The following is a 23,943-nucleotide window of genomic DNA, read 5'->3' on the forward strand; positions in this document are numbered from 1 at the left end:
GATGAAGCTAGTGAAATCTTTATCAATCATATCAAACAAGTCAACAATCATCCAGATTTCAAAGTAAGAAATATCGGGAGTGACAATGGAACTGAGTTCAGGAATTCTACCATGAGGTTGTTCTGTGAAGAAAATGGGATCATGCATGAGTTCTCAGCTCCAAGGACTCCACAACAAAATGGTGTGGTGGAAAGAAAGAACATATCACTAATTGAAGCTGCAAGAACAATGCTTGAAGAGTCAAAACTCCCAACATATTTTTGGGCTGAGGCTGTTAACTGTGCATGTTACACTCACAATATTTCTCTAATCAATCAGGCAAAAGGCATGACTCCCTATCAATTGTTCAAGAGAAGAAAAACAACCTTAAACTTCCTTCATGTTTTTGGTTGCGAATGCTACATTCTAAGGAACCAACCTGATCATAAAGGAAAGTTTGATGCAAAGGCTGATGAAGGGATATTTGTTGGTTATTCTGCTGGAAAATCATATAGGGTCTACAATCTAAGAACCAACATTGTTATGGAATCTGTGCATGTTGTGTTTGATGATAAAAAGATTGATGGACTAACAGATGAGGGACATCATGAAGGACTCAAATTTGACAACATTGAGATATATTGTGATGATAGTGAAGACGAAAATGATGGAGAAGACACTTTGAAAAGGATTCAAAGTCTTCCTCTGGATAATGCAAAAAATGCTGCATCAGTTGAAAGTCATAATTCAACATCCGTTGATAGAAGTAATGCAGCATCCGTTGAAAGACAAAGTGCATCATCCGTTGAAGTACATAATGAAGCATCCGTTGATCATAGTCTATCAACGGATAATCAATTTACTTCATTAGTTGATAAAACTCCCAGTTCCTTTCAAAAGATCAGTAACTCAGAGGGAGTTTCAACCAATCAACACTCTATCTCACATCATGACAATACTGAGGCAACCTCATCTAGAGCTAATCTACCACCTCAAAGGAAATGGACCAAGAATCATCCTTTTGAATTGATCATTGGTGATGTAACATCTAAGGTGCAAACTAGAAGGGCTACTCAAGATGAATGTCTATACAGTAGTTTTCTATCACAGGAGGAACCTAAGAGAGTGGAAGAAGGTCTATTGGATCCAGATTGGATTTTTGCAATGCAAGAGGAGCTAAACCAATTTGAGAGGAACAAGGTATGAAAGCTGGTACCCAAGCCAAAGAACAAGAGCTCTATTGACACAAAATAGGTATTCAGAAACAAGATGGATGAAAATGGCATTATCATAAGGAATAAAGCTGGATTGGTTGCCAAGGGCTATTCTCAACAAGAGGGAATAGATTTTGATGAGACATTTGCTCCAGTTGCAAGACTTGAAGCCATCAGAAATTTTCTAGCCTATGCAGCCCATGCCAATTTCAGAGTCTATCAAATGGATGTCAAGAGTGCATTTCTGAATGGAGAATTGGAGGAAGAAGTTTATGTGAGCCAACCTCGAGGATTTGAAGATTCTAATTTTCCAAACCATGTGTATTATCTATTGAAAGCACTCTATGGACTAAAGCAATCACCTAGAGCCTGGTATGAGACTTTGTCAAAATTTCTCCTAGATAATTACTTCACAAGAGGTACTGTTGACAAAACTCTTTTCTTTAGAAATGTTAATGGCTCTACAATACTTGTTCAAATTTATGTCGATGATATTATATTTGGTTCTACAGATGATAAGCTTTGTAAAAAGTTTGCTAAGTTAATGCAAAGTAAATATGAAATGAGCATGATGGGAGAGCTAACTTATTTTCTTGGTTTACAAGTTAAACAAGTTAGTGGTGGAATTTTCATTAGTCAAACTAAATATATTTATGATCTTTTAAAGAAGTTTGACTTAATGGAATGTTCATCTGCAAAAGCTCCCATGACCCCTGCCACCAAGCTTGAATTAAACAAGGCTGAAAAGTCTGTGGACATTACAAGTTATAGAGGCATGGTTGGTTCACTTCTATATTTAACTGCTAGTAGACCTGATATAATGTTTTCTACATGTCTCTGTGCTAGATTTCAAGCTGACCCTAAAGAATCTCACTTAGTTGCTATTAAAAGAATTTTCAGATATCTCAAAGGGACTCCAAATCTAGGAATTTGGTACCCTAGAGAGTCTGGTTTTGATCTAATTGGCTACTCAGATGCAGATTATGCAGGTTGCAAAATAGACAGGAAAAGTACAACTGTCACCTGTCAATTTCTAGGGAATAAGCTTGTGTCATGGTTCTGTAAGAAGCAAAATTCTGTTTCTATATCAATAGCTGAAGCTGAGTACATTGCTGCTGGTAGTTGTTGTGCACAGATACTATGGATGAGGAATCAACTATTTGACTATGGGCTAAATGTTGACAAAATTCCAATATTTTGTGACAACACAAGTGCCATTGCCATTACTGAAAATCCAGTGCAGCACTCAAGAACCAAGCACATTGACCTCAAGTACCACTTCATAAGGGAACATGTGATGAATGGTACAGTGGAACTTCATTTTGTTCCAAGTGAAAAACATATTGCAGACATATTTACCAAGCCACTTGATGAATCAACATTCATAAGATTAGTAAGTGAGCTAGGTATACTTAATTATTCATAAATTCATGTCCTTATTGTAATTTGTTTTGTAGCCTGAAATGAATCTATTGCAAGAACAAAGTTGGCTTTAAGTAAAGTCTATTCTATCAATGGATATTCCCTATCCATTGAAAGCCAAAACTGTTCTATCAATGGATGTTCATTATCCGTTGAAAGACAAATACATTTCTGGTAATTTTATCCTTCAACGGATAAAACTATTTTAATCTTCAATGGATAACTGTTTACCTCATCCGTTGAAGTGTCACATCAGTCGTTTTAAGTAAGTCACAGCCGTTGATTCTTTTTACTTAATCGTTGATACATATATATACACAGTTGTATGTATTTGTATTAAAGGCAGTTTTTAGAATACATACAGTTTTCCTTTATTCTCAAACGGCTGCAATTTACTTAAAAATATTGTTTAATCATTCTCTTTATGTTTTAATTTGAGAAAGTATAAAAGCCCCTTTGAATTCTTATTTTCACTTTACGCTTTCTTGAAATTTTTCAAAAGCTTTTACTCTCTTTCTCTCCCAAAACTCTCAACCTTTCTCTGCAACCTCTACCCACTACAATGGCACCAGTAGTAAAGATAATGTCCCAATCTGGATTTGTCTATAAGAAAAACAATTTCGTAGCTTTGGTGGAAAAGAACAAAGCCCACTCAGATTATCACAAGATGATGGACTTCATCAAAAACTGTATACTAAGCTATGCAATGCTGGAAACCCCAACGATTTACTGCGAGGTAATTGAGGAGATTTGGACAACTGCAGAGTTCAACCCCACTGATATGACCATCACTTTCTCTCTCAAAGGTAAAGGTTACTGTATTAACTGTGATGATATACAGTCCTATTTCAAACTACCTGAAAACAATGCCATGACACCACACACTGATAATGATGTATCTAGCATGTTAGATTCCATAGGCTATTCCTTTGATTCTGCTATTTTAGGAAGTATTAGGAGAAAAGGCCTTAGGAAAGAATGAAGTTTTCTTGGTGATGCCTTTATCAAGGTTTTCTCTGGGAAAATTAGTAATTTTGATGCAATAACTTCATCTCTTGTTAATATGCTCTATATGCTAGTTTCCGATAGGTACTTTAATTTTAACAATTATGTTATGCTAGAATTGGGTACTAGGTTAGGTAACAAGGCTAATAGACCTCATAACATCTACTATGCTAGATTCTTTATGTTATTGGCTAACCATGTTGCTGAAGGTTTGGTCATAACCAATGAGAGTAATAAACTCAAATGCTGGGCACAAGAGAAGAGGGTCCTTGCAAACCTTTTGAGAAATAACCTCAACAATCAGGTGCCATTGGTATACTTACCAATCATGAATGCACCTCAGGTAAGTGAGGTAAATATTTCTTCAACTCCTAGTACTTCCAACCCCATCATTTCTTTGCCTTCAAGTGTGGCCATGGAATTTGTGTCTTTGTCCCAAAAGATTCCTACCAAGGCCACCAAACCCAAAGTTTCAAAACCAAAGTCAAAGAAAGCCACCTCTGCTATTTCTCAAAAGACAACAGTTGTAACAACTACCATAAACCCTGAGGGGAGTGAACAGGGTGTGAGTGATGAGGGGAGGGGTGAACATCAAGAAAACCCCCAGGATAAGGTAGGAGAGGTGAGTGGTACCCCAACTAGCCAAGCCACAGTTTCTCAAAAGACCGTGGTGGTTGAAAAAGATTCAAACTCATCCCTAGTTGCATCCTCCCAAAAGGGTGCAGCTATTGAAAATAGTCCCCAACCAGGGACACAGAACAAAAGAGGGAGGGACACTAAAGCCACACACTCACCTGTAAAAGCCTTTACAAGAAGAAAAAGGGTCAAAACCCTAGTTTCCACACAGGGTGCACACACTGCACAAATACACCCACCTGTATCTATGCCTTCTCAAATTCAGCTTGATGTGACTCCAACAAATGTGGAGTCACAACCCAATTCTCTCAAAATTGACACACATCAATCGCCAAATTCTCCATCATCATCTCTGGATGTGGACATGATATTCACATCAATTCCTGATTCTCCCTCTTTACAACTCAGGGAGGAGCCCCACTCAAATACTGGTGATCATCATCTTTTAGATGATTTGTTGGATCATCAGCCAATTCTTTCAGACTTAGTTGAAGAATCTGTGTCACCTAAATTAAAATCAATCCACACAGATTTAACAATTATGTCACTTTCAATTTCTACTTCTTTTCCTTCTTCAACGGATATCTCTCATCCGTTGACAAGTGGTTGTTCTTCAACGAATAAGCTTAACAGCAGTTATCCGTTGATACCATCAGTCTCCACTTCAACGGATACTTCTTATCCGTTGATAGCCTCTACACAAACAACTGAATTAATTCCAAGTGTAGAAGACATGGTTACTGTACAATCACTTCTAGGATTGGGGGAAGGGAGTGAAAATTTGAGTGAGAGGCTGGGTTGCTCCCAGGCAAAAGGAGAGCTTGAGAGTCTAAATATGCATGCTATTTCTTCCACCATGGCAAAAGAAAGTGAGAAGAGTGCCACCTTAGTAGGTGAAGGTGAGGGTGTGAGGAGTGTGAGCCAGGGGGATCCCCTGATGCAAGAAAAGAGAGAAATTGAGAGAAAAGCAGGTATAGAAGGTATAAGGGTGGATCCAGCCATTGCTCATGAGTCAATGATTGTGGATGATGCTGAAAAGGAAAGACAATTTCAGCAACATTACAAAGCTATAATTGATAACATTTCCTTGGATGCCGATACTTTTACTCATCCTGTGTCAGCCTATCAACTGTTGGCTACTCAGGGCAATGAGGAGGTAGAGAAGACTTTAAATCTAGTACATACTTCAGAATCTCTACAAAGGGATAAGCTGCTGTCAATTTGATGCCTTCTACAGCTGGTGAGCCATCTGAAGAATTTGGAGTAAATTCTAATGATGATGACTCTATTTCATTTGATGGAAGCATGAGCTTAGGGGGAGATGAAGGCCCAAGTTCTATTCCAGATTTACCTGAATGGGCATTGAAAAAGGAGTCTACACCAGGACAATTCAATGTATCCTTAGTCAAACAAGTCATGTCTATCCAAAAGGCTATTCAGAACACCTCAAATGCTGGTACCAAGGCTATTCTTCAAGCCCACGTAAATTCTCTACATCTCATGAAGCTACAGCAATTAAGACAGAATCTGAGTGTGGATGAACTCAAGAAGGATATAGCTGACTTGAAGTCCTATAATTTTGAGAAGCTGGATTCAATCATGCCCTATGGTACCGTGCAGGACCTGTTACTGAGATTGAGAAGAGAATCAGATGCTGAAAAGAAGCTAGCCAAATTGGAGGACATAGTTCAAGTTATTGAAAACTCTGTGGTCACCATTCTTCAAAATCAACAGTCTAGACCAGTCTTCTAATGCAACTGGCTAAAGCACAAGGCTTGACTCCTCTCCTTGATGATAATAAAAAGGGGGAGAATAAAGTGGAAGGGAGAGGGGAGCCATCTACAAACATTCAAATATCCAAAGTGCTAGTTCATGCCATCACTACTTCTCCAACACTTCAAATCAAAGGAAAGCTTGATGGAATTGATCTAATCCAGCTAGCAGCAGCTGAGATGAAGGTGAAAGAGTAAAAGAGAAAAATTGATGAAAGGATGCAACAGGTGTTTGGCTCTACAACTACAAAATCCTTATATGTGAAACATAGCACAAAAGTTGAGCAAATCACAATGGAGCACAAGCCAGTAAGGAGGAATAAGGTTGGAAAAACTTCTTTCAGGAACCTGAAGCCCATGGTACTCAATCCATCTACTAGATTCAACAAGGACTCTACAAAGAACCCTCTGAACTTTGTTCAACTAAAAGAAGTGGATTTTCCTCTTCCAAAGCCTGATGAAGACAAAGTTTTGGGTGGTAACATCATAAAGCACAAAGAGACCAAGGATGTAGTGGAAAGAATGAACATGGCTATCATCTATAGAGAGGGAAAGAGTATCTGTGTGATGCAAGGATATCCCAAATTCTCAATAGCCAAGAGGGAAGAAACCATGAGGTTAAAGGAAGAAGCTAAAAAGCTGAAGGCTGACATAAGAGCACAAGCAAAGCTTGAAAAATAGCTAAAGTCAAGTCAGACTGAAGAAAAGAAAAAGATTGAAGACAAGAGTGAAGAAGATAAGATTGAAAGCAGAAATGTGGATATGGGGAATGTGGTTGGTGAGAGTGTGGAGGAAAGAAGGGAGAAAAGAAAGGAATGGCAGAAAGGGAACAGAAAGAAGGCTAATGCAAAAAGGAAGAGCGGAGATGACACCGTGGAAACCCAATCAAAATCTAAACCACTACCTTCCATTCCTGAACCTTTTGTTGTTGATCCCAGTATAAATGTCCATGGTGAAACAATCATCCCTAAAGAGGAACCTATTGATTGGGACACCATCAACTTGCCTACCTTCCTAACTACCTCTCCACCACCAAAGAAACTGAAAAGAAAATCCAAATCAACACCTCCCCTAACCTCAAGTAAATTCACTCAGAAACATAAACCTAAGCCTAAGCCATAAGCCTCAAAGGATGATTATGTTCACATTTGTGACATAAAAGAGTATACAGATATTGAACTCTATCTGGATGAGCTGGAGGAAGTAAGGGGAATAAGTGCCTACAAATAGCTCCCAGAAAGGCTAGTGTTCAAGTATAAAGGAAGTGAGGAAAGGACTTGGCCTCTTCAAAGAATTCTAAATGAGGGCTATTCTACCTTGGTTAGAGTCTACTCAGCTATCAAAAGGGATTCCGGCTTTACCAGGACTGCCAAAACTGAGATTCTCAACAAGATTGCCAGCATAAGGAAAACTTGGTGGGAGTCTAATTCCTTGCCTAGAACATTACTCAACCCTGAGCATGGAATTACAATTCATAAATCACCTCATTGGCTGATGGAGTTCAGAGACAATAAAGGAGTCAGAAGATTTTTCAGACTTGAAGACCAGCTTAAAATTGCCAGTAATGAAACTCTCAAGGACATGCAATCTAAGTTGGATATCAGTGAAGAAGATGAAGCTGAATTCTATAGACAACTCCAACTCCAAGTAGAGGAAAATGATAGGAGGCTAGGTAATAAAACACGGGAACAAAGGAAAGGAAAATAATTTGCTCAGTCTAAAGGAGCATCCTTGGAAATAATGTAATTCTTCATATCTATCTCAGTACATACACTTTTGCAGCACTTTTGAATTTCTACTTGATTTCAGCTCATATATTTGTTAAGTGTTTTGTTATCATCAAGTTAAACCTAAATTTATGCCTACAATTCTAGTAGACATAAATATAGGGAGATTGTTAAGAATATGTGTATTAGTTTGATGATAAGTTAAGCAAAACACTTAAGTAGAAATCTAGTGTTTACAGCCTCAACGGATAAGACCACTCTGGCTATCCGTTGATGGAGTAGCTTTACATAGAAATAAGTTTAGTATTGTAGCACATTTCAGTTTCTGTATTTAAGTTATAATTCTTAGAAGTTGTGGGAAATTATAAGTCATGTTGACTACTAGTGGATACGCAAATAGGAGGGCTAATTGTAAATATTTCATGCGTTGTAATTTTGTATAAATGAAGTAGTATCAACTGATAGATTAAAGGACTTCAATGGATGAGAAACAAAGCTTCAACGGATATCTCTAAAGCTTCAACGGATAACATCCATCAACGGATGAGTGCATCAACAGGTAAAGCTTCAACTAATAAAGCATCAACAAATAAAGCCATCAACGGATGAAAAGCTTCAACGGATGCCCAGTTCAATAGCAGTTGACCGTGATAATTCATAAGCTGAAAGAGGCACATGGGTTGACAGAGACAATTGGAATGTGGTAGCCTCTTGGAGGAATCAAGAAAATGCAGCATTTCCATTCTGGTGCAAATAAGGAAGTATTCAAAGATTCACGGATTATCCTAGATTGCATTGGATAAAGACATGAAGAAGAAACATGTGAAGAACTATTTTAAAAATTGTATTTTATTTTTGTCTTCACTTGTAAACTTGGTGATATATAAAACAAGTTGCAGCTAGTAATTAGATGATGAATTTTCCAGAACTGTTTAGAAAAATATAGAGAGAAAATCATCTAGTTTGTACAAGGACGCAGCTGTGATCAATTATTTGAATCACAGATTTTCTGAAATACACATCTCTGGTGGAACAACAAATCCACCAGAAAAGTTTTTAAAGCCTTTGTGTTCTTTATATTTTGTGTCTTGAATATACATCTGTCTGCACCTGCTCAAAGCAATTCACACACAACTGTTCATCAAACACTTAGCCTTTGAAACTGCTCAAAACTTGAAAAAGTTTTGAGATTTACATTCAACCCCCTTCTGTAAATCTCATTGCTAGTTCCTTGAGAATAACACATATTTATTATATTTAGTTAAAATATTTGAGTGAATTCCCTTACCAGCACCTCTAGTGTTTCGTGGGAAGATCTTAAAGCTTTTAAGTAAATATAAGTATATATAATCGTATAAGAATTAAACAACTTTCCATACTAGCATCTTCAGTGTTCTTTGGGAAAATCTTAAAGCTTATATTATATTATATATACATATATAAACTGTGCTAATATAATTTAAACTCTGCTTTTATATTTTGTGATATATTGTGTTTAAATTATGCACCTTTTATTCTCTCGGCCAAATATCTTATAAGTGCAAATAGTTAAAGAATAAGTGTAACGTTCTCGATTTATAAAAGTCTACACACGACTATATTAAACGTGAAATTATTTTATCAAAGATCTGAAAGCTATAACGTTTCACTAAGGACTTGATATATTTATTACTTCAGAAATAAGATATATAATTCAAAACGAAGTAATACCAAGTATACTCTAACATTCATTTAATCTAAAGAGAAGTATACATTAATATTGTCTTAAGAATATTTGTACGTCATCCGGTCTAGTTAAGTGTATTACTAGTCCAAACTCTTTTTATCTATAATGGGTATTGTTTCGTAGATATTGTCTTCTTCATTTTGCAGTGAAGTGAAGTATAGTGAGGTGATTCTCGTTCTAAGACCCAAGTCCTAGACGTATTAACGGGGAGTTAGTAATCTTCGCACCGTGAGGAAGAGGAAATACCCAAGACCAACTACTAAGATCCAAGACCGGTAAAAGCTTATAAGGACAAAGACTACACCAAGGGTTCTATATAAACATTGAAGAAATAACAGGGTGTTATTGTTTAAGATAGGTTGTGTAGGTTTGCACATTTATTTTCAGGTTATAACCCGGAGTTACACACCAATACAAATATTTGTAGGGTTGTAAAGGCTTCTCCTCATACGTAAGGAGCAAGGTTATTTTAAATATTTTTAAAATGCCATAATAATTTTTAAATTGGTAATTAAGCTATTCAACCCCCCTTCTAGCTTAAAATTGCCCTTTTACGTGACCTAACACCATGTTTCCAAACTTACAATTCAACTTAAAGGATGACAAGGATGATGATGAGCAAAAGCATGATGATCATCCACCTTCTGGCTCAAATCCAAGTCAAACCTCTAGAGCAACTGGTAGCAAAGAGAAGAAGAAGGATGAGAAGAAGGGAGATGAGAAGAAGGAAAGGGGATGATAAGAAGAAGAGTGATGAAAGAAGAAAGAAGAAGAAAGAAGACAGCTCAGAACCACAAAAGCAATCCCTACCAATCCAAATCAACCAAGCTCAATTTCTAAGCCTACAAACTCAAATACTAAATCATCTCAAACCTCAAAGCCCAAATTCTTATACAAACAAACTGCCAACACCTTACTAAAAATACCAATCACCTCATGCCAAACATCTCTAAATCAAATCTCAAACCTACCTTTTGTTAAGCCACCAACCAAAATTCATTGCAAATCTGTTGGGAGAAAACCAAATAAAATGCAAGTTACTAAGAGGGCCATCTAGAACTGTTTCAATCAAAATGATTTTCTACCTCTAAACTGGTGCACCTCAGATGAAGACTAATTTCAACAATTAGTTGAAGAAATGGTCAGAGTTTGGGTTGTAACACTAAGGGAAGTAAGAATCTACTATCAGGATGGAACCTTCACATTTCTTGGCCGAAACGTAATGGACACATTTTCACCCACAGAGATCAAAAGGGTGATAAGCTTACTGAGGGACAAGGATACTGAAATAAAGGCATTGAGATCTGTTTTGGCTGAATGGGTGGTAGAAAGGGAAGAAAGAAGAGCAAGAGAAAAGGCTAAAAGTGAGGAGAGGAAAATAAAGTATATTGAGGAGATAGAAATGTATATACAAAGATCTAAAGAACTCAAGGCAAAGGGGATGAGCAAAATGACCAAGGATGAACAATTTCTAAACATCAAGGTTGGCAGATTCTCAAGAATTAGGACTTATTACTTGTACAATTATCCATTAGCTGATAAAATCAAACTTGTGGAAGCTCTAAGAGGGACACCAAGCATATAGGAACTGGAAGTACTTGTAAAGTTAAAGGACCTCATTAGAGAAGAAATAGGAGATGAGAAATTTGTCTAATGAATGTATCTGTGAAACTCAAGAAATCCTTTATGTATAAATATTGTATTTCTGTCAATTCTTATGTAATGTTCTATTGTTCATTTTAACTTGGGGCTAGTCTTGTTACCAGGCATGAATTTCTGATAAACAATCTTCTCACAAATTGGGGGATATTGTTGTACAAGACATGCTTGTACTATAACAAGAATAAGTCAAATTGACAGCCCTAAGTAAGTTGTATGATAATCTAAGTTTGCATTTTGTATTGTATTACTTGTAACAACCCCAGATCCGGGGTCGGGGATCCGGGTCGTCACGGTCTTTCTTTCCACAATATCACTTCACTTAATTAATAATAATAACCTTATGTTGTGACCCCACACTAACACACACCACAACCCGTTATAGTCTCAGAGATGAAATTTAAATAAGTACAAGTCTTTGAATCCACAATTTAAAAGTTATTACAACCCAAAATGATTACTTGATAAATTTACAGTTAATTGCCATTATCTGCCACAAGTTATAATTATACATAATTTGATTCTCAAAAATAGAATGCCTGATCTACCAATAGATCTACCTCTGCAGCTATAGCAGCCACACATCATCGGGAAGACGCGGGACGCTTCCCACGCGCTTGCGCTGGGTCTGCTGGAGTCTGGCCATCTTTCCTAACTGTTGTTGTGTGATGAAGAAATAAAGCAAGAGTGAGCTTTACAGCTCGCAAGATAATATGTAGTGATAACAATAATATAAGTATCTAAATGGATACTTACTAGAATCTTTTATCATGAGTAAGATAATTACTTACTAGATATAAGTAAAAACAAGGGATGAAGTTACCAAATACTTCACTATACTTATATCATTTATAAAGCTACTTGAACTACCACTGTTCAAAGTATAATGAGCTTTCAACAGTTCATCACATAGATGAGACTACAAGACAAGATTTGAATAGATTAAATCTTTAAAATATCATCAAAATAAAATGAAGTTACGAGATACTTTATTTGATGCAAACATCATTTTGAAAACTTGACCCTGCCAACACTCAACAATCGCCCAACCGTAGCCTTTCTATCGAAATGCTCTGGGTAGTGTTGCAGAAATATCCAATTGGATGATGAACTCATTACGGGAGTTTGCCGCTCCAGGAAGACCACTTACGATGATCAGTCGTAGTAGTGCAACCCCACCATTTTCTACATGTAGAGGAGAACCTGTCGGATTTACTTGTCAACCGAACACTGAACTCCTAAGGAATGGACCGCCTTAGCGGAACTTTCAGGCCATTTGGGCCAATATAATAAGGCTGGGCCGGCGCCACTCGACCACTTACGCCACTCCTAGTTCAGATGAAATCCATGACTCTGAAACGTAAAGCTCGTTCCCCCTTTCCCCAAGTAGAAACTTGTTGATACGGCTCCACCAAGAAGTCGTATCTAGTTGGAAAGGAGAACTCACCGATATTTCCCAGGCGATGCCTGTTAATGGATTAACTTGTTCCAAGAATTTTACTTCCCGAGTGTTGGGTAAGTAATCGATTCATTTAACAAAACAGCAACCTTGTTGCGAATATAAAACACACCACAGAGCCGGATCCCTCAGGTTTTGAGCGAGTATTTAAATCCCCTTCGAAAGGAGGATCTTAAATATAAAAATGAGTTTTGGGATCCGCTCTAACTTTTAAAAATCATTTTGAAGACTCGCAAAACATTTTTAAGAATGTTTGGAGTGATGCTGATTTAACAAAATAAATCAGTCCCAATATATTAGAAAATATCTGAATATTATTATTTAAATAATATTTCCATAAAGAATAATCTTTATAAAAATAATTGAAGTAGAAGTTTTGAAACTTATACTTGAAATGAATATTAAATATCCAAAGATATACCTATACGAAAGTACTATCTTTATTTGAATAATCAAAAGTGAGTTTGATTATCGACACCTTATTCTTTAATAAAATAAAGAATATATCTCAGCAAATAATCGGAGTCATAGATCCTCAAATGAATATTCAAATAATATTCATTAAATAATATAAACTGAGTCATAAGCCCTCGAATGAATATTCAAATAATATTCAATAAATAATATAAAAGAGTCATAAGCCCTCGAATGAATATTCAAATAATATTCAGATAAATAAATAAAAGGGTCATAAGCCCTCGAATGAATATTCAAATAATATTCAGATAAATAAATAAAAGGAGTCATAAATCCCCGAATGAATATTCAAAATAATATTCAATAAATAATATAAAAGAGTCATAAGCCCTCGAATGAATATTCAAAATAATATTCATTTAATATAAAGGAGTCATACGCCTTCGAATAATATTCGAAATAATATTCAATAATAAAATAAAGTTAAAGTTATCGAATAAACCTTATTCGATTAATAGTTTTGAAAACTATGACCATATATATATAAGTATATATATATATATATTTATATCCATATATACAAAATCTACTCGGGATCCTCGACTCCCGGTTTTAGAAAATATTTTCACCTTTGGGTCCCTGTACTAAGGGTATATGCAAATTACCGCTATCCTCTAGCATAGGTATTATCAACTGAATCAACAGATATATATGGCAAGAATGCGAAACAGGCATGCATATATATATACAATAGCAGCATGCTTCAATATATTGCATCATTTGCTAATTAACCAACATGCATCTATCGCAAGATAATGCAAATACATATATTCATCACAACAACAGTTATAACGGGTAGAAAACTTGCCTGAGCGACTTGGGGTGATAAAAGGCTCGGGACGAGTCTGGTAACCTATAAACAATAAGTAAGTTGGAATTAAATCAAAGTCACTTGTAAATCTATACTTTAACTAACTTAGACTCTAACGCTTGTTTTGCGCTTATTGATTCTCTTAAGTCACTCGAGTACCCTCAGCTCCACCATTTTTAATAAATTAACCATTACGAGTTTTAAAGCGATTCCTTCGCGAGTGTCTTACCAACTGCCTAACACTCTTACCATAATTGTTTCATACATTAATTAACCCTTTTTGGTCTTTAACCTATGTTTCAAAGTAAGGCGAGGGGAAATGATTCGTTCGCGAAATGCCGTTACTTGAAACGGTCGTTTCTCCTAAACCGTACATCGGAATCAAACGAACTACATATCAAAACGAAGCTCGTAACATGAACTATCTAAACATGGAAATGTTCATAATCTAGCAGGGAGTTCTCGGGTCCAAATGTTATGAACAAAAGCAGTCTAAAGTAAATCGGACATTACGACGGCTATGTTTACGCGATTACCAATGTTTAAACTACTCCAATTAACCACCAACCAACTCATAACCATCAATACAACAAAACTTCACCGAAACCATACCACATCAGTCCATAATCTCCAAGGTTTTCAACTCAAACAACCACAATCAAGACCTATGAACTATAATCAAGCTTCAATTACCAAAACACTTCCAAATCAAACCAAACTACTAATAATCACAATCCATGCTTCTCATTTCACAAAACCAACCATTAAACTTACTAACAAATAAAGTAAAGGCTAGGGTTTGAAGTTTATACCTTCCTTGGGAGGTGTTAAGTTGCTAGGAAGCCTTAGGGAGCCTCCTACAAGCTTGATCTTTCCAAAGAAATCAAGAACACAAAGTTAGGCTTTGAAGTTTCTAAAAGTCCGATTTAAAGAACTGTAAAAATCAGGGTCGTACCATGATTATTTGGACGAGACTTGTGAACAAGAGTTGTAGGTCATCTCAATACCTTTCCAATGAGCTATAGAACACAATATTTGAGTGAGCAATGAAGGAGATACAGCAGGTTTAGTGTGCTGGTTTTGTTTTGGCCGAGAGCATGAAGAACAATGCCTTGGTTTCTTTTTGATTTTGATGAAAAATGATTTGCTTGGCTTGGTTGGTTTGATTTTTGTGTTTGTTTTAGTAAATTACCTAGTTGTCCTTGATTTTGTGTGGTTAAAAAGCCACCACATCTCCTTCCTTCCCATGTCATGCTTGTGTCATCCTCATGATGTCATCCTCCCCTCCTTGTCCTCTTCTTATTGGTTGGGTGACATCATCCTCTCTAATCCCTTTGATTAACTTCCTAATTGTTTGCCTAATGACCGCTGATCTGTTATACTGTTCGCTTAACTTTCGTTTTCGTTTATCGTTTGAGGGATCATACCCGGGATCTTATTACTTAGGTTCCCTTAACCTTTCTCAATATATTATATTCCTTTTTATGATCCTCTATTATAATCCTTTAATTTAAATCCTTTTATCCTGTTACCTTATACTCAATTCTTTCCGTATCTATTGGATTTCTGGGAAAAATCAAAGTGTTCGGATTTGGATTCTGACGATCTTTACATACACTTATATCCCATATAAAGTACTAATAAAATCTCAGAATATCCATATCAGAACCCCTATATAGTGTGGCATGAAAAGTTTTCTCATTCAGCAAAAACACTATTCATAAGGGTTTCAAAATTTCCCAAAAATTGGGGTTATTACAGTCTCCCCTCCTTAAAAGGATTCCGTCCCGGAATCAGATAGAAAATGAATTGGGATACTTTCTTAGCATTACACTTTCTAACTCTCAAATAAATTTTCCCACATTGTGGTTCTTCCATCAAACTCTGAATAGTTTGATAACCCTTCTCCTAAGCACTTGTTCCCTTTTCACTCTACAACCCTTCCTGGTTGCTCCATATAGGTTACGTCGGGTTGCATATCTATGCGCTCATATGCCCCTATTTATCTGGCATCTGAATTACACTTCCTTAACACTGATACGTGAGACACATTACGACCTGCTACATGTTCGGGGTTAGGGCTAGCTCCTATGCTATCCTCCCAATACGTCTTAATATATCCAAGGGTCCAACAATTCGTGGACTTAGCTTTCATTTCTTTCCGAGCCTCGTCCTTCCTTTCCAAGGAAATACCTATAACAATACTAGGTCCCCTATTTCATACTCTTTTTCCTTTCGTGTCAAATCAACATACTTATCATGTCCATCTTGGGCTACTACCAGCCGTCCTCTGATTAGATCTATCATATCCTTGGTCCTTTGGACTACTGCGGGTCCGAGCATCTTGCGCTCTACAACTTCATCCTAACATAAGGGAGATCGACATTGTCTTCCCTCAAGGATCTCATAAGGCGATACCTCAATACTGACATATGATCTATTGTCGTAAGAAAACTCAACCCGTGTTAAGTGATCATTCCAATTTCTTTCAAGTCTATTGCACAGACTCTCATTATAGCTTTTAGCATTAGAGCTTTTGCTTCTCACTACCCATCCTCTTTCCCAGTTCGTAGTCGCTACTATCTTCCATTCCTAATATTATACTAGTTATACTTTTGCTCGTTAGCGTTCTATAACCTTTTAATAACCATGTCAACCTTAGTATCACGAATGTGTTTCCATTCCGAATACTACCACAACTTTATTACTCCTTTTTCAGCTGTTTCTATTTCCCAAAGTTTGATCAATCATATAGAAGTAAAGGAATTTGTTGAGAGATCACTATGATCATGAACACTTGTTATCTCGCATAGTTAGTACAGAAGGTGGCCAGCCTTTAGTACTTGACAAGCAATTAAACAATAGTTGGTATCCTACTAGGCTTCTATCACACAGATAGACAGTCATTCGGCAATACCTCCCCTTCTGGAAGGGTTGTTCTTCTCAACTTACATGAAATGAAAAGAAGAGAAAAGAACGAACTGAAGAGAATTGTATATATAAAAAAAAATATACTGCCACAAAATATTTGGCTTGGAACCTACCTCTGAACTATAGAGGTTTGTCATAGGAGAATAAAACGTATATGTATTTATATCAACATCAAGTATTATAGCATCCTATTTCACATGCCTAAATATTTTTGCTATTCCGTCCATCATTCTATGGACCCATGCTCTTCCTCGAGCTTATACACAATCACCTTTGAAACTCCCTCGACATCGAAAATCGAATCTGGGATCTCATTCTATACATCATCGTTACTAGAATTCTATGCTTGCACCGCAACCTTCCTCATATAATAATACGACTCTCTATTGATAAGAAAGAATAATAATTCACTAGGTAGATACTCTACTTAATTAGTCTATCAATGATAACTTATACACTACCACGACCCGATTAGTGGTACTCAATCTCAACACCCATTCCAATACAACTCTCACGGTTGTAATCAGCTCATTACTCGCAGAATCATTGCTGCCTTACTATGGTCCACCACTGACCTACTGTAGTCATTCATTTTCCATGAAGTCTTAATAGCTAACCATACGGAGTCCATACATCTCGTATCTAATTCTCCTAAGGAGTTAACATAACCACCAATCACAATTCATGAAGAACACTCCAAACTCTGACGTACTTTCATGACATGAAGTAGATACAATTGCAGAAGAGTTTCAATCAAAGCAACGATAGCAGGTTAATACCATTCTTAATCATATGCCTTAAATAGAAGACTTAACTCAAAGGTTCGTCTAGTCCTTTTTGAAACATGGTCCTGGCTTATCTCAAGATAGGACCTCCTAAGATAGATAGCCCGCTCATGGCGATTACACGAATTAAACCTTTACCAACTACTATTACGGTTGGGTATTGCACAGTCATCAGAAGGAATGTCAATCTTCCAAACCATAATACAACCTTCACAGTTTTAACCATCCTCACTGTATTATTTTGGCACAAGCGCCTATAATTATCCTCTTACCTTTAAAGTGTCGGCCACCTCTTTGGCCTTTCCTGATAGTAAAATTTCCTTACAGTCAATTTCATTTTAACCACTTTCACAAATTTTCTACCCTATTTCCGATCACTGCTTGAGTGAAGATGTTTTCCTTAAAATCTGATAAGAAAAAAAAATCACCATTTTTCCATAAGTTATTGCCTCAGTCTTTAGAGGTTAATCACTGTCATGACTGACTCTCAATCATAATTAGAACATCTTTTATCTTAAGTCCTAATTGCCCTGAATAATTTCGACCATTACTGGTTCGATCCATACTTTCTCGTGGTTTAACACGTGCCCCACTTGGCAACACTATAATTACGTCATATTTCCTTTATCCACATTTCTAATCTTGAGAATTTTGAATATTACCTTTCTCCTTGTAAAACCTCTAAGGTTATCCTTGAATCGTTCCTCCTGTATTCCCTAGATACAGGGCATATCAAAATACCATATACTAATACTAGAATCATTGTCTATATACTTTTGAAAAAAAAATAAAAATTTCTCCACTGATTCTTTAAAGGTTGTTATTACCTTAATCCTTTCCAATTCATACTGTCAAATTTCATACTATCCCTATTAAGGGTGAAATGCCAACCTTTATGCATTCCCCTAGGATTCATTTTAAGTTACCGATGTTCTATCCTTAATTCCACCTTTGAAAAGGTACATGCATCCATCCATGGATAAACCAAGTCATATATCCTTGATAGATTATCTTCTTCATCATTCCCACCTCGATAGTCTATACTTAACTTCATAATAGCATCCTTATTCAAATTGAGGTCAATCCATATGGCCTCCAAAAGATAACAATGATCATCCGCTTTTCTTTCCTGATTTGGTAATGATAACATGGATGTTCTGGAAGATATTGGTCATGTTCAACATAAACTTCTTCTTAATAATTCCTTATTTACTTTTGTTGTTTATCTCAACAGTCACCTCAATGTTGGGATATCTTTCAAACCTGGCGTCTCCCTTTCTGGGTATCATGCCACCGGTCTTACACTTCACATTCTTGAAGGTCACTTCCTTCATCCAATTTTTCCTAATTTCTTACTTCCTTGTCTCCTCAGTCTATCCGCGTCTCATTATTTATCCTTCGAACTATTTCAAGGTTTCCTCGAATCCTCCCAACTTAAAGGGGATAAAATGTACATAACTCGTATGCCTTCAACCATCAACTTTAACTCATGGTGAATCACCCTCATCCTGACGATTACATACTTTTCTATGTCTATTGCTACGAGTCTTTAGGGTTTCCTCATACCCAACTCCCTTATCATACCTCAAACTCTATTGCCTTTATATTCCTTTCCACTTCAGTTTCTTTTTATTTTCCTTTCTCTTATCATTATTTCATGAACTAACACAACATAAGTATTGATTCCAAACTTCCCGTCATTCTGGATTCGTGTCCTCAGAACGAATCTTGATAACTTTTACAACTTAGATTCATAATTCATCATACTCATCCACTTTTGTTCTAGCTCCAAAGCTTTTACACTATCTCCTTATCTTTGGAAATTACTTTCCCGAAAACAATTGACTGAACTTAAATCAGTTTATTCTAACCTCTGGCTCCGTGCCTTTCTTGGTCTTTCACCAGCGGGTGGTCTCCCTCTTAGGAGGGTAAGTGACAAAAACAGTCTTTTGTGGTTCGTCAATCATTCAGAATCTCAAATGATTCCTCTATTTCCTTTAGCCAGGCTCTTGCCTCGACTAGGTCAACCTGTTCCTTGGAACTCTGAGAGCTTAGAGACTTAAAGGTCCTGAAAGAATTTCCTATCGCATTGTTTCCTCAAGGTGGTGGTTGGGGATAATAGTCTAAGTTCTGTCTAGACAGGTCCATGAATTGCTGTATAGGAGTACCGTCTCGGGTCTCCTTTCCTTACTCGACTTTCTATTTCCTTAGTATGAAATGTTTCATCCTACTCCCCATAATTGGGGTCATCTTTTAATTTAAAATCCTCATTTTCCACTCCATTATGTCATGGGTTCCTTCTATCTTGATGGCGACCTCCCTGACTATCACGTTCAGGGTTTGCTCTAAATCTTATTCCTCAAACTATGGCTCTCATCTAAGTTCTCATCCTTACGCTCTTGAACTTTCGGAACCCAAATTCTATAGGAATACCTCATTATTCCCTTATCATCTTTCTCTGGCACCGTATGCTCTTTTCCAATAATTCGGTCTCTATTGCAATCTCAAACAGCTTTTCGGTACCGGCTCCGGTTACCTTCACTACTATTTCCAAAATCTCTTATAAAATCTCCCAAAGACATTATCATCTTGAGTCTCTCCTTTTTACTAAGGGTATCAGCCACCACATTGGCTTTCCCCGAATGATAAAGAATCTCCCAATCATTATTCTTGATTAGCTCTAACTGCCTCCTCTGGCATATGTTGAGCTCTTTCTACGTGAAAATGTACTAGAGCACTTATGGCTTAGGTAATTCTCGCACTTCTCTCCATACAAGTAGTGCCTCCAATCTTTAGGGTAAAACTATTGCCACGAGCCTAAGCTCATGGGCGGGGATATCGAATTTCATATTACCTTAATTGTCTTGACATGTACGCGATTACCTTACCGTGCTGTATAAGCACGCACCCTAAGCCCTTGTGCGAAGCGTCACTACACTTCACAAAATCTCCTTTTCCATCCGGCAATGCCAGCATAGGGGCCATCACCAACCTCTGCTTCAGTTCTTGAAAGCTGTTCTCGCATTTCTCTGTCCATTCGAACTTCTCAGTCTTACGAGTAAGCCGCGTTAAAGGGGTTACTATCTTTACAAACTTGAACGAACCTCCGGTAGTGACCGGCCAATCCTACCTCTGGTAGTCGACCTAACCATGGTCATCAATTCATCAGTGGTCCATTATCCAATCTTGTCAGGATCCTCCATGGGATCCTCCTCAACAACTATCCCTTCTAGGACAACATCCTCAACCGCTATATCCTCAATATCACCATCATCCGGTCCTGCATTAGGACACTCTATCGGATCCACAATCCGATCTCCAATTAGTAATAAAACATCATCGCGCTGTTGCTCCTCAACCTCAGGGTTCGGAGTCCCGCTACCATATACGATAACGAACTACGCTCCTATCACGATATTTATAAGGGTTCCCATAAGGGTTTTAACTGTCAGTACTACGTTAGGTAGCCCGACTATGAACTTGGCAAGAGTTCTTATTATCTTTGTGAACTTATTATCTTAACGTCACATCATCTCTGAGGTTTATAACGCTTAGCTCTGATACCACTTCTGTAACACCCCCAGATCCGGGGTCGGGGATCCGGGTCGTCACGGTCTTTCTTTCCACAATATCACTTTACTTAATTAATAATAATAACCTTATGTTGTGACCCCACACTAACACACACCACAACCCGTTATAGTCTCAGAGATGAAATTTAAATAAGTACAAGTCTTTGAATCCACAATTTAAAAGTTATTACAACCCAAAATGATTACTTGATAAATTTACAGTTAATTGCCATTATCTGCCACAAGTTATAATTATACATAATTTGATTCTCAAAAATAGAATGCCTGATCTACCAATAGATCTACCTCTGCAGCTATAGCAGCCACAACATCATCGGGAAGACGCGGGACGCTTCCCACGCGCTTGCGCTGGGTCTGCTGGAGTCTGGCCATCTTTCCTAACTGTTGTTGTGTGATGAAGAAATAAAGCAAGAGTGAGCCTTACAGCTCGCAAGATAATATGTAGTGATAACAATAATATAAGTATCTAAATGGATACTTACTAGAATCTTTTATCATGAGTAAGATAATTACTTACTAGATATAAGTTAAAACAAGGGATGAAGTTACCAAATACTTCACTATACTTATATCATTTATAAAGCTACTTGAACTACCACTGTTCAAAGTATAATGAGCTTTCAACAGTTCATCACATAGATGAGACTACAAGACAAGATTTGAATAGATTAAATCTTTAAAATATCATCAAAATAAAATGAAGTTACGAGATACTTTATTTGATGCAAACATCATTTTGAAAACTTGACCCTGCCAACACTCAACAATCGCCCAACCGTAGCCTTTCTATCGAAATGCTCTGGTTAGTGTTGCAGAAATATCCAATTGGATGATGAACTCATTACGGGAGTTTGCCGCGCCAGGAAGACCACTTACGATGATCAGTCGTAGTAGTGCAACCCCACCATTTTCTACATGTAGAGGAGAACCTGTCGGATTTACTTGTCAACCGAACACTAAAATCCTAAGGAATGGACCGCCTTAGCGGAACTTCCAGGCCATTTGGGCCAATATAATAAGGCTGGGCCGGCGCCACTCGACCACTTACGCCATTCCTAGTTCAGATGAAATCCATGACTCTGAAACGTAAAGCTCGTTCCCCCTTTCCCCAAGTAGAAACTTGTTGATACGGCTCCACCAAGAAGTCGTATCTAGTTGGAAAGGAGAACTCACCGATATTTCCCAGGCGATGCCTGTTAATGGATTAACTTGTTCCAAGAATTTTACTTCCCGAGTGTTGGGTAAGTAATCGATTCATTTAACAAAACAGCAACCTTGTTGCGAATATAAACACACCACAGAGCCGGATCCCTCAGGTTTTGAGCGAGTATTTAAATCCCCTTCGAAAGGAGGATCTTAAATATAAAAATGAGTTTTGGGATCCACTCTAACTTTTAAAAATCATTTTGAAGACTCGCAAAACATTTTTAAGAATGTTTGGAGTGATGCTGATTTAACAAAATAAATCAGTCCCAATATATTAGAAAATATCTGAATATTATTATTTAAATAATATTTCCATAAAGAATAATCTTTATAAAAATAATTGAAGTAGAAGTTTTGAAACTTATACTTGAAATGAATATTAAATATCCAAAGATATACCTATACGAAAGTACTATCTTTATTTGAATAATCAAAAGTGAGTTTGATTATCGACACCTTATTCTTTAATAAAATAAAGAATATATCTCAGCAAATAATCAGAGTCATAGATCCTCAAATGAATATTCAAATAATATTCATTAAATAATATAAACTGAGTCATAAGCCCTCGAATGAATATTCAAATAATATTCAATAAATAATATAAAAGAGTCATAAGCCCTCGAATGAATATTCAAATAATATTCAGATAAATAAATAAAAGGGTCATAAGCCCTCGAATGAATATTCAAATAATATTCAGATAAATAAATAAAAGGAGTCATAAATCCCCGAATGAATATTCAAAATAATATTCAATAAATAATATAAAAGAGTCATAAGCCCTCGAATGAATATTCAAAATAATATTCATTTAATATAAAGGAGTCATACGCCTTCGAATAATATTCGAAATAATATTCAATAATAAAATAAAGTTAAAGTTATCGAATAAACCTTATTCGATTAATAGTTTTGAAAACTATGACCATATATATATATAAGTATATATATATATTTATATCCATATATACAAAATCTACTCGGGATCCTCGACTCCCGGTTTTAGAAAATATTTTCACCTTTGGGTCCCTGTACTAAGGGTATATGCAAATTACCGCTATCCTCTAGCATAGGTATTATCAACTGAATCAACAGATATATATGGCAAGAATGCGAAACAGGCATGCATATATATATATACAATAGCAGCATGCTTCAATATATTGCATCATTTGCTAATTAACCAACATGCATCTATCGCAAGATAATGCAAATACATATATTCATCACAACAACAGTTATAACGGGTAGAAAACTTGCCTGAGCGACTTGGGGTGATAAAAGGCTCGGGACGAGTCTGGTAACCTATAAACAATAAGTAAGTTGGAATTAAATCAAAGTCACTTGTAAATCTATACTTTAACTAACTTAGACTCTAACGCTTGTTTTGCGCTTATTGATTCTCTTAAGTCACTCGAGTACCCTCGGCTCCACCATTTTTAATAAATTAACCATTACGAGTTTTAAAGCGATTCCTTCGTGAGTGTCTTACCAACTGCCTAACACTCTTACCATAATTGTTTCATACATTAATTAAC

The sequence above is a fragment of the Apium graveolens genome, chromosome 4, assembly GCF_009905375.1.
Source record: "Apium graveolens cultivar Ventura chromosome 4, ASM990537v1, whole genome shotgun sequence".
In the NCBI taxonomy this organism is placed as follows: domain Eukaryota; kingdom Viridiplantae; phylum Streptophyta; class Magnoliopsida; order Apiales; family Apiaceae; genus Apium; species Apium graveolens.